General features: G+C 39.3%; 1 protein-coding gene across 5 annotated transcripts in view; it reads right to left on the minus strand.

Annotated features, from left to right (window-relative positions):
• Positions 1 to 12,637, minus strand: part of LRRC4C (leucine rich repeat containing 4C) — a 611,872-nt gene that overhangs the window by 59,980 nt on the left and 539,255 nt on the right. The gene's annotated exons all lie outside the window — the stretch shown is intronic.

The following is a 12,637-nucleotide window of genomic DNA, read 5'->3' on the forward strand; positions in this document are numbered from 1 at the left end:
TTAGGTGGCCTTCAGACACATAGTTCTGCAGTGCATAACTTAGCACATCTTCCTGGCAATAAAATGTTCACACACAGTTTATGTCCTCTCCAAATGTTGTATAACAATAGCTCAAAAGTTTTCATATAGAGTAGCCAAAACCAGTTATATATACAGCTCCGAAGGCATAAAAATAGCCATCTCTACAGAAATGCACAGTACTTTTGAGACAAAAAACACAGATACCATAATGACTTTTACTTATGCAATGTAATTGCTCATGGAGCCAGTATTATTGAATGGACAATATCTTAATGACTGAGTTGTTGGGCAAAAATTAAGTCCATATTCAGATATGTAAGAATCACTATAAAAATAAAACAGTAATGAGAAAGAAAATACTTGATCAAGAATAGTGATTAGTAGAAAGCCACTAATATTGGTATAATGGAATCAGTGTAACCAAGCAAATGTTAAATCTGTTGGCACAGTGATAGATGAGAGAGTGGATAATCTTGGGGTTGCAATGCAGGCTGCAGTCAGAGTTGAAGGATCCACCCACCAAATTCAGCCTTTTTATTATAAAGTAAAATGGATGCAATTAAACCTGCAGAATGCCCACATGCTAGGTTATCTACTTGGCAATTCTACTTATCACTTGATAACCTGCATTATATTTTGATTTTTTTTAAAAAAAAAATTTGCAAGTGCTAGAAAGTGACATAAAATTGTCGTATAAATATTAATATGGTTTACAAAGTTACAACCACTGGTAGATTGTCTTTTGAAGATCATAGCTTATTTTCCCTTCAACTATGTCCTTAAAACTTTGTGACTAGCATTCTGCACTATTTGCAGGGTCTGAATGATATTCAAAGGCAATCCCCACCTAAAAAGTATTGCAACAGTCTAATATGGAAGTTGCCAAAGTATGGATCCCTATGCAGGAAAAGCTTTAGCTGGCGAAGTGCTGTAGCTGGAAACACACCCTCCTAGCCACTATGGTCACCTTGGTCTCAATGTGGATCAATGAAAAGCTGATTCTCTTGCATATATGGAACTCATTTTTGACCACATAAAAACTGCATGAATCTTGGTAGAGCTGTTATTTCAAATGGAGGGTTCCTATTACTAGTACAGAGCTCAGGAAACACACGTGTAAACACTTTATTCCAGATTTCCCTAAACTGTTACCTCTAGATGTTTCGGACTACAACTGCCATATGTCTTGATCGTTGGAAAGACTAGCCTATTCATGCAATGAATGAAATGAATTTAAAGGAAAGGCAGAAATAGGAAAGATGAGATTGAGCTGTTTGACAAGAGAATTTCCAAATTTTTGGTAGTGCAGAAGCCTAAAAGTTAGAATTTCAGTAGATCTGAAAAGTGAGAATTTGGGAATTTGAAGCATTTACAAATACTTGTCATAATGTTAGAAAGGTAGACATTTTCTAGGTTAATGTATCCACATTCTTCACAATTCAACAGATGCAGAGAGGGTGCTGCTTCACCAAAATGAAAGAAATGAAAAGACTTCAAAATTCGTAACAATAGTGAAAGAAAATGCTAAACCAGACTAATAAAAGCAAACACCATGATCACAATATGATTGTGATAATATCAGATTTTAGTTTCACCATTAAAACATCTATTCAGCATAGCCAATTATATGTTGAAACAACAGTGCTGATGTTGTCATGTAGCATAAGGAGCAGTGTAAGATTTAAACGAGACTCATCTGCAATCAGAAACCTGATCACTAAATGTGAAATGGAACCAGGGATGGTGTGAAATTTTCAAGGAAAATTAATCTGTCTTGCAGAATTCCCATTTGGATGTCAAATGACTCATCTCAAATGAGCTTTCTTCCAGAGTTCCCACTGCATGCTGAACAGAAAAGGATTCTGAATTGGACCTCAGGGCTTATTTTTCACATATCAGTGATCTGGCACAAAGAGAGGAAACTGTTGCCCAATTCCTGGATATATGAGAATTCCACTTCTATGCCTTTGGCTGCATATATTGCCTGATATGAAAATCCAAGAGATGCCCAAAGTGCAGTTTTTCAGCAGCCCTGGAATAGGCAACCTGATTGTCTAAACACAAAAAGGATTTGGATTTTAAGTTCTGAAATGTGCTCAGCAATTTATCAGAGGGTGGCAAGTAGTGATTTGGTCATGTGGAATATCCTTTTTAAAAAAGGCTATTTTACTACTTGTATATTGAGGTTGAGAGTCACTTTGTGATGCCTCCATCACTTCAAAAAAAATGGTTGCATGACTCATTCCACAGTTGGCCAACCGCTATGAGATGGCTAACCAGCTGTAGTAAGAAATGAGGAGGCACATGCTACTGTTCTCTTTTTTGGGGTTAACACATCAATTTAGGACCTGAATAACAAATTGAATTGGAATGACACACAGCAGCCCTGAAACAGGTCATTTTGTTTCCAAACACTACAAATGCAGACAGAAGTTGAATCTGGTGGTCACTGCATACCCCTAGTATATTGGAATATCTGCTATCATGGTAGATAAAATGGGTGTTTATTATATTTCTGGTTTCCTACACAATATTTATGATTCTACTACATGAGCTTTACCTATATAATGGGAAAGGAGCACAACTCTTTTGAGACAGTTAGCAGATGAAATGGTCAGTTGAGAGTGGTTCAGAATTCTACTCATTCACTGTAGATCTGTCAAATCCACATCCTGATCTGAAAATTCTGGAAGCCTTTCTGAAATTCAGTCAGTTTCCAATGTGTCATGCTTACATGAAGATGCATTACGTAATATCACAATATCCACATGTCCTGATTGTTTTCATAGCCAACCATCCTTATTCCGCAATATTTTAACTATTTTATGCCAAACACCCTTGAATCTCACAAGAGTGAAGTGTCTAAAGCTATACTTCAGGGACAGAACAGAAGAGTGGTATACAAATATAATAAATGATAATATTAATAATATTGAGCATATTCTATGCAGCCAGAAGCTGCCCTCAAATTAGCACGAGTTCATTTATTGCCATTAATTAGCATTGGAAGTTTGTGGTGAAATGGAAGGCCATTCATGTCACATTTCTTCCCACATCTGCTTTGTGCCAGTTTGAGGAAGTGTACATCTGATGTGACATGGATGGATACACATCCAAAACACATACAACACAAGCACACCTCACCACAGGCTTCCAGTATTACCAAGAAGCATGGCAAAGCTTTTCCTGCAGATTTTCCAAATGGTAAAAAAGTTATAGTTTCTCCCTCCCCACCGAAAACTTGCCATGCGGGTGAATAGGGAAAACAAAGCAGATTGGAACCCAAACCACAGACTGAAGCAGTCTGAGCACATAGCGACTTGCTAAATGTAACATGAATAAAGGGCAATTAGAGGAGGAGAAAAACCAGTGTATGTACAGCTTGGAAGTAACAAAACCTATTCAGATCTCATGAGCATTTGAAAAATGGCAGCCTTGAGCTCATTAAGTTGTGGACACGGAGCTATGTCACAATGGATCTGATAGCACATGCAAGAAGATACCATATTTTTCCATGTATAAGACATTGTTGTTTTATTTAAAAATTATGCTAAAAATTGGGGCTTGTCTTATACACGGATAGTGGAGAGTTGGGATGGGCGATTGGTGGCTGCAGTGAGTAGGAGATTGTCAGTTGCCTTTTTGTGGGTTATTGGTGGGTGTATCAAGGTCCTCTGGCAGTTGGCAGCTGCGGCAATAGGGCGGCTGATTGGTGCTTGCTCTTGGCAAGAGTTCAGACGTTTGGTAGCTTCGTGGGTGAGCAATCTTCAGCAACCTCCTCCCCCCCAAAGCTCAATGAGTCTGTGCATTCCGCTCCCTGAAAAAAAAGCTCAACAACACTGGGCAATTTCCCCCCATTTTCTCAATTTTTAGTCCCAAAAAAGAGGGGGTGTCTTATACACGAGAGTGTGTTATACATGGAAAGATATGGTACCTTTGAATGCAAACAACATATATAATATACTTTAAAATATAACAAATATACTAAAGTTAGAGTCTAAGACCTGCAACATTATGTGGACTCTAAAGGTGGGATCATGCAAACAGGCAAAGGACATCAGTCTGCCTTGCCATTAGCGTCTCCATGTGACAGCTCATTAGACTGGCTCCTAGCAATGGAGTCAGGACCTAAGTACATTTGTGTTAGCTGGAACATACAAAGCAAGTAGGAAACTCCTGCTGGGAACTCAGGGAGAAAAGCTCTTAGATGTCCCTGCACAGGGCTAAAGAAGTGTTCGGGGATAGGTTGCCCCATAGAGTTCTGTAGCAAAGTTGCCATTAAACAGCCAAAAGAAAGGCACCATCTGAGGTGAAAAACAAAAGAATAAAACCGGTAACCGGTATGAGAGCAGAATACCTGCTGCTAATAGCAACAACGGCAGCTCTAGGTAGCATGGCCATTAAAGATATACAGGGCTGCCAACCCAACTGTACAAAAATCCCAGCGAAAGAAAAAAGTCGTGCTTTAGTCATTTCAGCGGCTATGGCTTCTACAGGGCTGGTTCAAAAGGGGGAGGGTGTTGTTTTTCCTGAATATTTTTGCAGAAGATGTGAACTGAAAAATGCCCCTGAAAGAAAGGAGAATTCACACCTCTCTAATGAGGTAAACAGGCACACCTTTCATAAATTCATTAACAGTTTACGGCCATATTCCAGTTGGCTGCTTTTCTTCTAAGCTTGGGAGTACTTATAAACTGTGTGAATGAATCTGAAAGCGCTATTAGCAAAGCCTCTTGCACTGGCCAGATGAGAAGCTATTCTCCCCTTAAAATTTTGGATTAGGGAGCAAAGGACAACCAAAATGACCAAGGGGGTACAGGGGCTCCCCTATGAATAAAGGTTGCAGCATTTTGGACTTTTAATTTAGAAAAAAGGCAAGTAAGAGATGATATGATAGTAGTTTATAGAATTATGTGTGGAATGGAGAAAGAAGATAAAGGTTTTAGAAGAGGTGTAGAAGACAGATGGAATGATGACTGAACAACAGCTAACAGAAACAAAATAAAACATTTTTGGTAGGGTGCGTGTCATATTTTCAAACATAACCTAAAATGCTATACTTTTGTTCAAAAGTGTTCACAGGCAAAATTCAGAGCCGTTCCATGATTTTAAGTATGATTTTCAAATAAAAGTCCTTCCTCCTCTCTGCCCCACTCTGTGTGGTCTAGTAACCTGTTTCACTGAAATAAGCCCTCAGCTCTATTACTGAAAATATTGAGGGAAATGATCTAACATCTATAATGAAGATAGTGACACTCTGAAATAGCTCAATTATTGTTATTTTTTCTCTCCATTCAGAAATCAGTGAAGAATAAAGAGTAGATTATCAACTGAAAAGGAAAAGAAACACCTGTGGAAGGACAATTCAGATTTCTGCCAACATGCAGGTTGGAGCCAAATGGATGCTACTAGACAAAGGTGACTGTTGAAAGCAAAAATACAAACAAGCCTTTTCCTCTGACATGAAATTCCCACACCTGTTAAAAGCTACCTCTGAAATAGGAAAATAGATTATAATTTATTTCTATATTAATTCTGTGTGAACCTTCTAATAACATCCCCAAATTTAACTTGCATCCATTGCCCTAAATCAGCCAGTGTCCACTGCAGTCTGTGATATTGTCAGCTGGACTTCTGCCCCTTTTCAACCTGACATATATTTAATGACCAACCGCTCAATTGGCTCATTCTAAATGTTTCTACCTATACAGTATATGTGAATAAAGGCTGTCTTCCCCCCAACCCAAACAGGGAACTCACTTCTTTGAAAAAGATGCAAACATGGATCTTCATCACCTGACTCTGCCTGAAGAGAGTCAGTCCAATTCAACTTCTTCTTTCATACAAACTACAATGAACATTTCAGTTCTTTGCATCTATAGCCCAAATCTTGATCTCAGCAGCTAAATACCAAGAGAACGACTGAGGAGGAGACACATCACTGTTGGATCAGAACTGATGCTGTGAGGAGGAGGAAAGAGGAAAGCTTTAGCACACTTCAAATATATGAGCGTACTTCCCCATGCTGTCCTCTTCAAACATCACAAAGAATATATCCTTATTCCTTCATGCCACAGGATGAAGCACAAAACACTGCAGAGGACTCCAATGTGTTTTTAGGGAGATGACAGGAGAAAAAAGATGTTCCCTTTGCTTGCTACATGTGTGTGGTATAGATATACACTGTAAAATGTAACTGCAGTTATTATACTGGTTTTCTCAGTGCACTATGCATCAAACTTTCAAGCCTTAAACAACATACTCTAATTTGTTTCTTATTGAATTTACAGCAGATTTCAACTTTGCTGATCTTAAAATCAAACCAGTTGTCCATGTCATGCGTTGAAAGGGTACTGACAATTCCTAAAATGGCTTAAAATGATATTATGGGTGACAGGAAATACTTTATATGCTCAAGTAAACTCGGAGGAGATACAATAAACTTTTGCATGCCTTCATCCTTACTGGTACAGTATGCATCTAAATTATGCACCAACCCAAAAGGTTGAAGCCAAAGGGTTGGAGTCACCCTTATCAATAGTTTTGAATAACCTAGTGTGCCTTGGTGTTGGAGAATGTATCCCATGCCATTTCAGGGCAACTTGCTAAACTCTGTGATAGTTCCATCAGAATCAGGCTCAAAACTCCAGGTCAAAGAGAAAGGCCAGCAGATGCTATGTAACAAAAGATTAGTTCTCAGGGCAATGTGTGTGCCAGGGTCTCCAGACACATCAGTGGTGTCCAGGGAGATGCACAGTGGTTGAATTATTGCTCCATCAGTGAAGTAGTGGTCATATTTCTGTGAATTGCAACTGCTCTGGGATGGTGGGGCCACCCAAGTCTGGGGAGAAGGCAATGGGCTAAGAAGCTTTATGTATTGGCTATTATGCTATTTCAATGAATGGAATGGGCTAATACACAAGAGCAATCAACTGCAAATGATCCTTGTACCACTACCATAGTAAATTGCAGCACAAATCTTTTTGAGGCAAATTGCAAGAACACCTTTAGCCAGTTAAGTTAAAAACAAAACAAAACAAAACTCAAAAGGGTTAGGACTTGAAAAATGGCCAAGCAAACAAGCATATATTTTTTTCTTCCTGAGGTACCATAACTTTGGTGTTAATAAAAAAAAAAGCTGAAATGAAATAAATGACACTTAAAAGAAGAGACCAAGTTTCTGGAGGATGAGTCTCCCAATGAACCACATGCACCACTTAATTCTGCAAGGGATGTGCATTTGGAATTAATGATGCATTCAGCAAATAAAGGATGGATTCAGATGGCAGCATCCTTCACAACTCATTTAGTGCTGTACACTGGAAGAGGGGCAAGGACTCACAAGAGGATATAAGTGGTGCGCATAGGAAATGTGCTAGTGTCTCCCTTCTGTGTGGTGTTACCCTAATTCCTGCATTCTGTGACATCCATAGCAAGCACAACTTCTGTCTCCACCATTAAATTGAATTTAAATTTAAATACTTTATTGTCACTTGTATACAGTGAGATTACATGCGCACCCCCCACTCAGCTCTCTTAGTATTAATTCCCCTCGTTTACTGACGCACACCCACCAAACCTGAAAGTCGGTTACCCTGTTGTTATCTTTTCATTCAGCAGCCTAACAGCCCACAGATAGAAGCTGTTCTTTACCCTGTTGGTGGGACTAATCATGTTTCTATATCTTCTGCCTGAGGGCAGGAGATCAAGAAAGTGCCGGCCAGGGTGTGAATCATCTCTGAGAAATTTCCTCACTCTCCTGAGGCAACGTTCTTCCGCAATGTCATCCAGTGGATTCACAGGACAGCCCATAATATATTGTGCTGTATTCACCACCCTCTGTAGGTACTTCCTATCAGTTGATGTCAAACCAGCGTGCCACACTGTGATGCAGTATGAAAGGACATTTTCTATTGTGGACTGGTAGAAGGAGATCATCAAATGTTGATTGACATCGTTCTTTCGCAATACTCTGAGGAGATGGAGTCTCTGTTGGGCTTTCTTAACTACCTGGGTTGTATTGATTTTCCAAGTAAGGTCTTCACTGAGATAAACTCCTAGGATGGTAATGAAACCATGAGACAAGATTTCAGACTCTTGGGGGACAGAGGCTTTCTCCTGAAGGTTTGACCCTCTGGTCAATGTGTCTCCTGAGGTTTCCCTTTACAGTGCAAAAGTGCAAACTCCTTTGCCAGCCCATTTAGCTCCTTCTCTTCTCAACTGCCAATATTTTGCTTGTGATATTTGTAGGGGCCAAAATCATGAACCTACTAATCCTTGTCTAGCTTTCATTTGGATCAGCAAGAAAGGAACTGCACAATCTCCCTGTGGTTTTACAGGGAAGCTCTCCTTTTTTGAAGATAAAACCCTCCAAAGATAGCTCAGTTTCTCTTTAAAATAACAAGATGTAGAAGGAATCACTAGGTAAGAAAATGTAGTGGACTATTTCTATGAGACGGACTTAGAAGGATCTGAGATAAGAGTATCCAATGAAAGGGGAAGGTAGAATATTAAGTACTATGTGAAGGAAAAGGTATATAAACATGAATAGGATCGCAGTCTCAGATACAAAAATGCAGTTTTTTTCAGTAGAAATGGGGGAATGTCAAATGATGAGGGTCACTCAGCAATTATGGATGGATGGATGGATGGATAGATAGATAGATATAAATATATACTGTAATGCTTTGCTGAAAACCAATAAAATCTAAGCAAAGTGTTTCTCTGTTCTCGGATAGCTTTTTAATTGGACACAAATATGATGGCGTTCCCAAGTCAAGGAAGGACAGATCTAAACTGTTGGGGAGGGGGAGCTATTAGAATATTTCAAAGGAGATCAAGGGTATAAGCCTCAGAGATGGCAGAGAAAGCCAACAGAAGGTTAATCAATTCTCCTTTTAACTTTCATAAATAAGATCACGTTTAAATAGAAAATGAGGTTATGGAGAAGACCATATGTGAACGGCATTTGGCGGGTGGGGGGAGGTGGACTGAAGGTTATGAAATAAGCAATTAGCTTTTCTAGTAAAGAGCATTTGAAAACTGAAATGCTTAATTATCTTGTGTCATTCTTTTCACTTTGCCTTCATATGGGGATTGGGAAGTGAAGGTAACTAGACAAGACAGTGCCATCATCCTGCCTCCTAAGTTATTAAGCAGCGACTGGTACAGGCATAAGCAGTGGCGTAGCGTGGGGGGTGCAGGGGGGGCGAGCCGCACCGGGCGCAACATCTGGGGTTAGGGCAAATCCATGGGTTAGGGGGCGCAAATCCACGGGTTAGGGGGCGCAAATCCACGGGTTAGGGGGCGCAAATTACTTGCCTTGCCCCGGGTGCTGACAACCCACGCTACACCACTGGGCATAAGCCTCTCCCCGAGTCCCCTCTATATATAACTTTGGAAAGATCCACATATAGACAGATGTAATGCCTGTTTCATGCATGGGAAAGTCAGTTTCAAGTAATCTAGGAAAAGAGGCAAGCTTATAAAATGAACAGGTTATGAATGCATGCTATTGCTGATTTCAGCACAGGTTTTTTATAAAGAACTCACATAACTATGAAAGATTCCAATTAACTTTTGAATGATATATCCTTAGAACGATGTCAAAATCAGAATCATGCAGAAAGAGTATGATATATATATATTATTAGGCTAAAAGCTCATGTGTCCATTTGCCAGGCACCAGCAAAACCAGTATTGGCAATATTGCTACAAGGACTATAAGCATCGTTTGATTTTAAATGCTGTACTGTACTAAAATTGGAGAATGTCCTGCATTTGTCAGAATCTGACTGTGGCAGCATCAGGCTGTAAATGGCTTTAAAGTCCTAAATGGCTTAGGTCCAGAATACCTTAGGGATTGTCTCTTTCCATAACATCTTATCTACTCCTGCTTTTATTTTTGGATTAAAATACTAGATTTTTATTATTTTTCAGCTGCTGAGAGTCTGTTTTGTTTTGTTTTGTGGTTCTCTAATTACATTGTATTATTTAAAATATATATGCTGTAAACCACCATGACTAGCATATTTACCCTGGATAAATCAATCAATCAACCAAAATCAAAAGGGGGGGAGAATAAAAAAAAACCCACTGACCCCATTTCTAGACACCCCAAACCAGCCACCATGCCAAAATCCTGGCACAATGACTGCTGCTTCAGCATTCATTTTGTACAATACTACTGTACAATAAGTACCGTATTCAGTAGCATACTTCAACTTCGGATGAATGATTTACACAGCATCTGCATAGATTATATAGAGTTCTAGAGGATGGGAGTTTAATACACACACACACTACTACATATATATGTGTGCAATTCTTTTCTTTTGGCATTTTGTATTAGGCTGCTTGTCAGCTAGTTTGAGAAAAATCAATGAGGCAAACAATGCAATGCTAGCCTGAGTTATGCCTGCTGGACAGAGCTATAGGATCACAACCAAATTGATAGTAAACGTTCATAAAGTCATGCACAACAATATCATTGTGTCAGAGAAATCCTGACCCAGCAAAAGCTGAACACTAGCAGGACCAAAAGTGGGATAGTGACGCTGGGAAAACAATTAATGATGCTACAAAGTAGTCAACAGAGTCAGAATTTTTACTGGTATGAAATTAGCATAGGTAAAATTAGCTTAGCTAAAAACAGCCATCCACTAAAGTCAGGTGAGAGTCTTTGTGCTTTACTTCCCAGCCACACTGCTGAATGTGATTCCAACTAACTCATTAGTCTATCAGTGCATTAGGGATATATCAGTCCCAACAAAGTTAATACAGCTCACACTTAACAGACAAACAGCATCACAGTGCCCTGGGGATGCTTGCCTATCTGACTCCAAAGTATATGAAAAATGAAAATCTCCCAAAACCCATTCAAAGAAAATGGGGGAAATGCCCATGAACATCCTCTCCCTTGTATGTCAAGCAATTGTATTGCTGGGAACATAACATATCTCTACAGAAACATGAGTTTATAAGGTTAATTGCAACTGAGTACTTTGGCAGCATTCTGCAAATCATTTATACTTTAAAAAAAGAAGAGATAGCTAAACGAGAGATTTTTCTCTTAACATGCAGGGTTATATGAGCCCCAACCATTTTCCCCTGTTAAAAAAAGCACTCTAATCGTACTCATTAGAAACAGGATTTAAATAAGTAATTGGTGTTTTCACTTTGTGACCTTGAAGGAGAGCACAGCTTTCATGTACTTTGCATTCATTATTGCTAACAGAGTTCAGGGTCATCTGGCTTCCCCACTTCCACCCCCCGCTTTTCTTTTTTAAACCCACTTTTTATAGGGATACTTCTGTCCACTGTGATCTGTGTCAGAAATCTCATTTACAAGAAGCCAGCCGAGCTCAAAATTGTTCTGCCTGCTCTAAATGTACAGTTTAAACCTTTTCAGCTCTGGAGATTTGGCCCATTTTATGGCTTAATAAAGATCAGCAAATAAAATGAATTTGGGGTCTCAGCACAGTTGCTTGTGGATTCCTGCCAACATCACATATCCAATCATTCAATTAGTGTTAATAGCACTGTTTGCTTAGAATCTTATATACACAATAGGAGGGAAAGTTTTAGGTCATAATGTATTGGCAGAGGTTTAGGGACAAGCTTCACAGCATCATATATCTTCTATATGGCTGACAAGAGCTATTACCTCATTGATCTAAGCAGCATCAAATTCATCCTTATTTAAAACAACATGCAAACAAGCATTTCCAACGTGTCCACATAATAACTGCCACAAAAGATTCCCCCCCCCCCTCTGGTATATTCAAAAGCTGCCCTACTTTTCTGGATTACATGATAACAAAATAGTACAACCACTGTTTTGTTTTTGGAGCATTTGGTATAAAATGTCTGAGCTTTGTAGACAAATCAAATAAATTCACTGTTTCCACACAAGATTCTTAGGGTGGAATTCAACCGTGAACTATTACAAATGTTCTGTCTGCACAAGCATATCAGCTTGCTAGATGGAAAAATCCCCCCACTGTTCCTCAGCTGTTGTAGGTGTTATCCCACCCACCCCCAGCCAATTTCAGGGGTGCGGGGAGAGGGGGGAAAGCTTCATTGTGCAAGTGAAAACTCTCGTGAAGAGCTTCTACTGACTGGGTTCATTAGGTGAATCCCACCAGTTCTACTGGTGGCAATTTGTACTCTCTGCATAGCGCTGATGCAAATTGTACATAGTACTGATATAGCCTAAGGGTCTAACCAGATATGCCATTTTTCTCACCTATAGCCCTGGTGGTCTTGCCTATTTGATCATAAAGAACTGGTGCAGCACAGCACCACCATCCCTGCAGTTAGATTCACAGTCATAGAGCTTAGTTTGTATGGTCTTTTATTCTATCCTAAACAAAAAAAACAAAAAAAAACCCACTTTGCCTAGTCTGTGCGGTAAGTTTTATTTCCAAGGCAATGCACTTCTGTCTTTCAGGAGATGAATCTTCTGGACTGTACTTGCTCTTTGATTTTAGGTTGGTTTGAATATTTTCAGTTGCCAGAAATCAAGAATGTACCTGGACCTGTATGGTGTATGTATGTGTTTATTCTACTCTTGATTGTCCTTAAATAGTCGTATCTTGAACTTTTGGGTCAATAT

This window comes from Podarcis filfolensis (assembly GCF_964270895.1).
Source record: "Podarcis filfolensis genome assembly, chromosome: 1".
In the NCBI taxonomy this organism is placed as follows: domain Eukaryota; kingdom Metazoa; phylum Chordata; class Lepidosauria; order Squamata; family Lacertidae; genus Podarcis; species Podarcis filfolensis.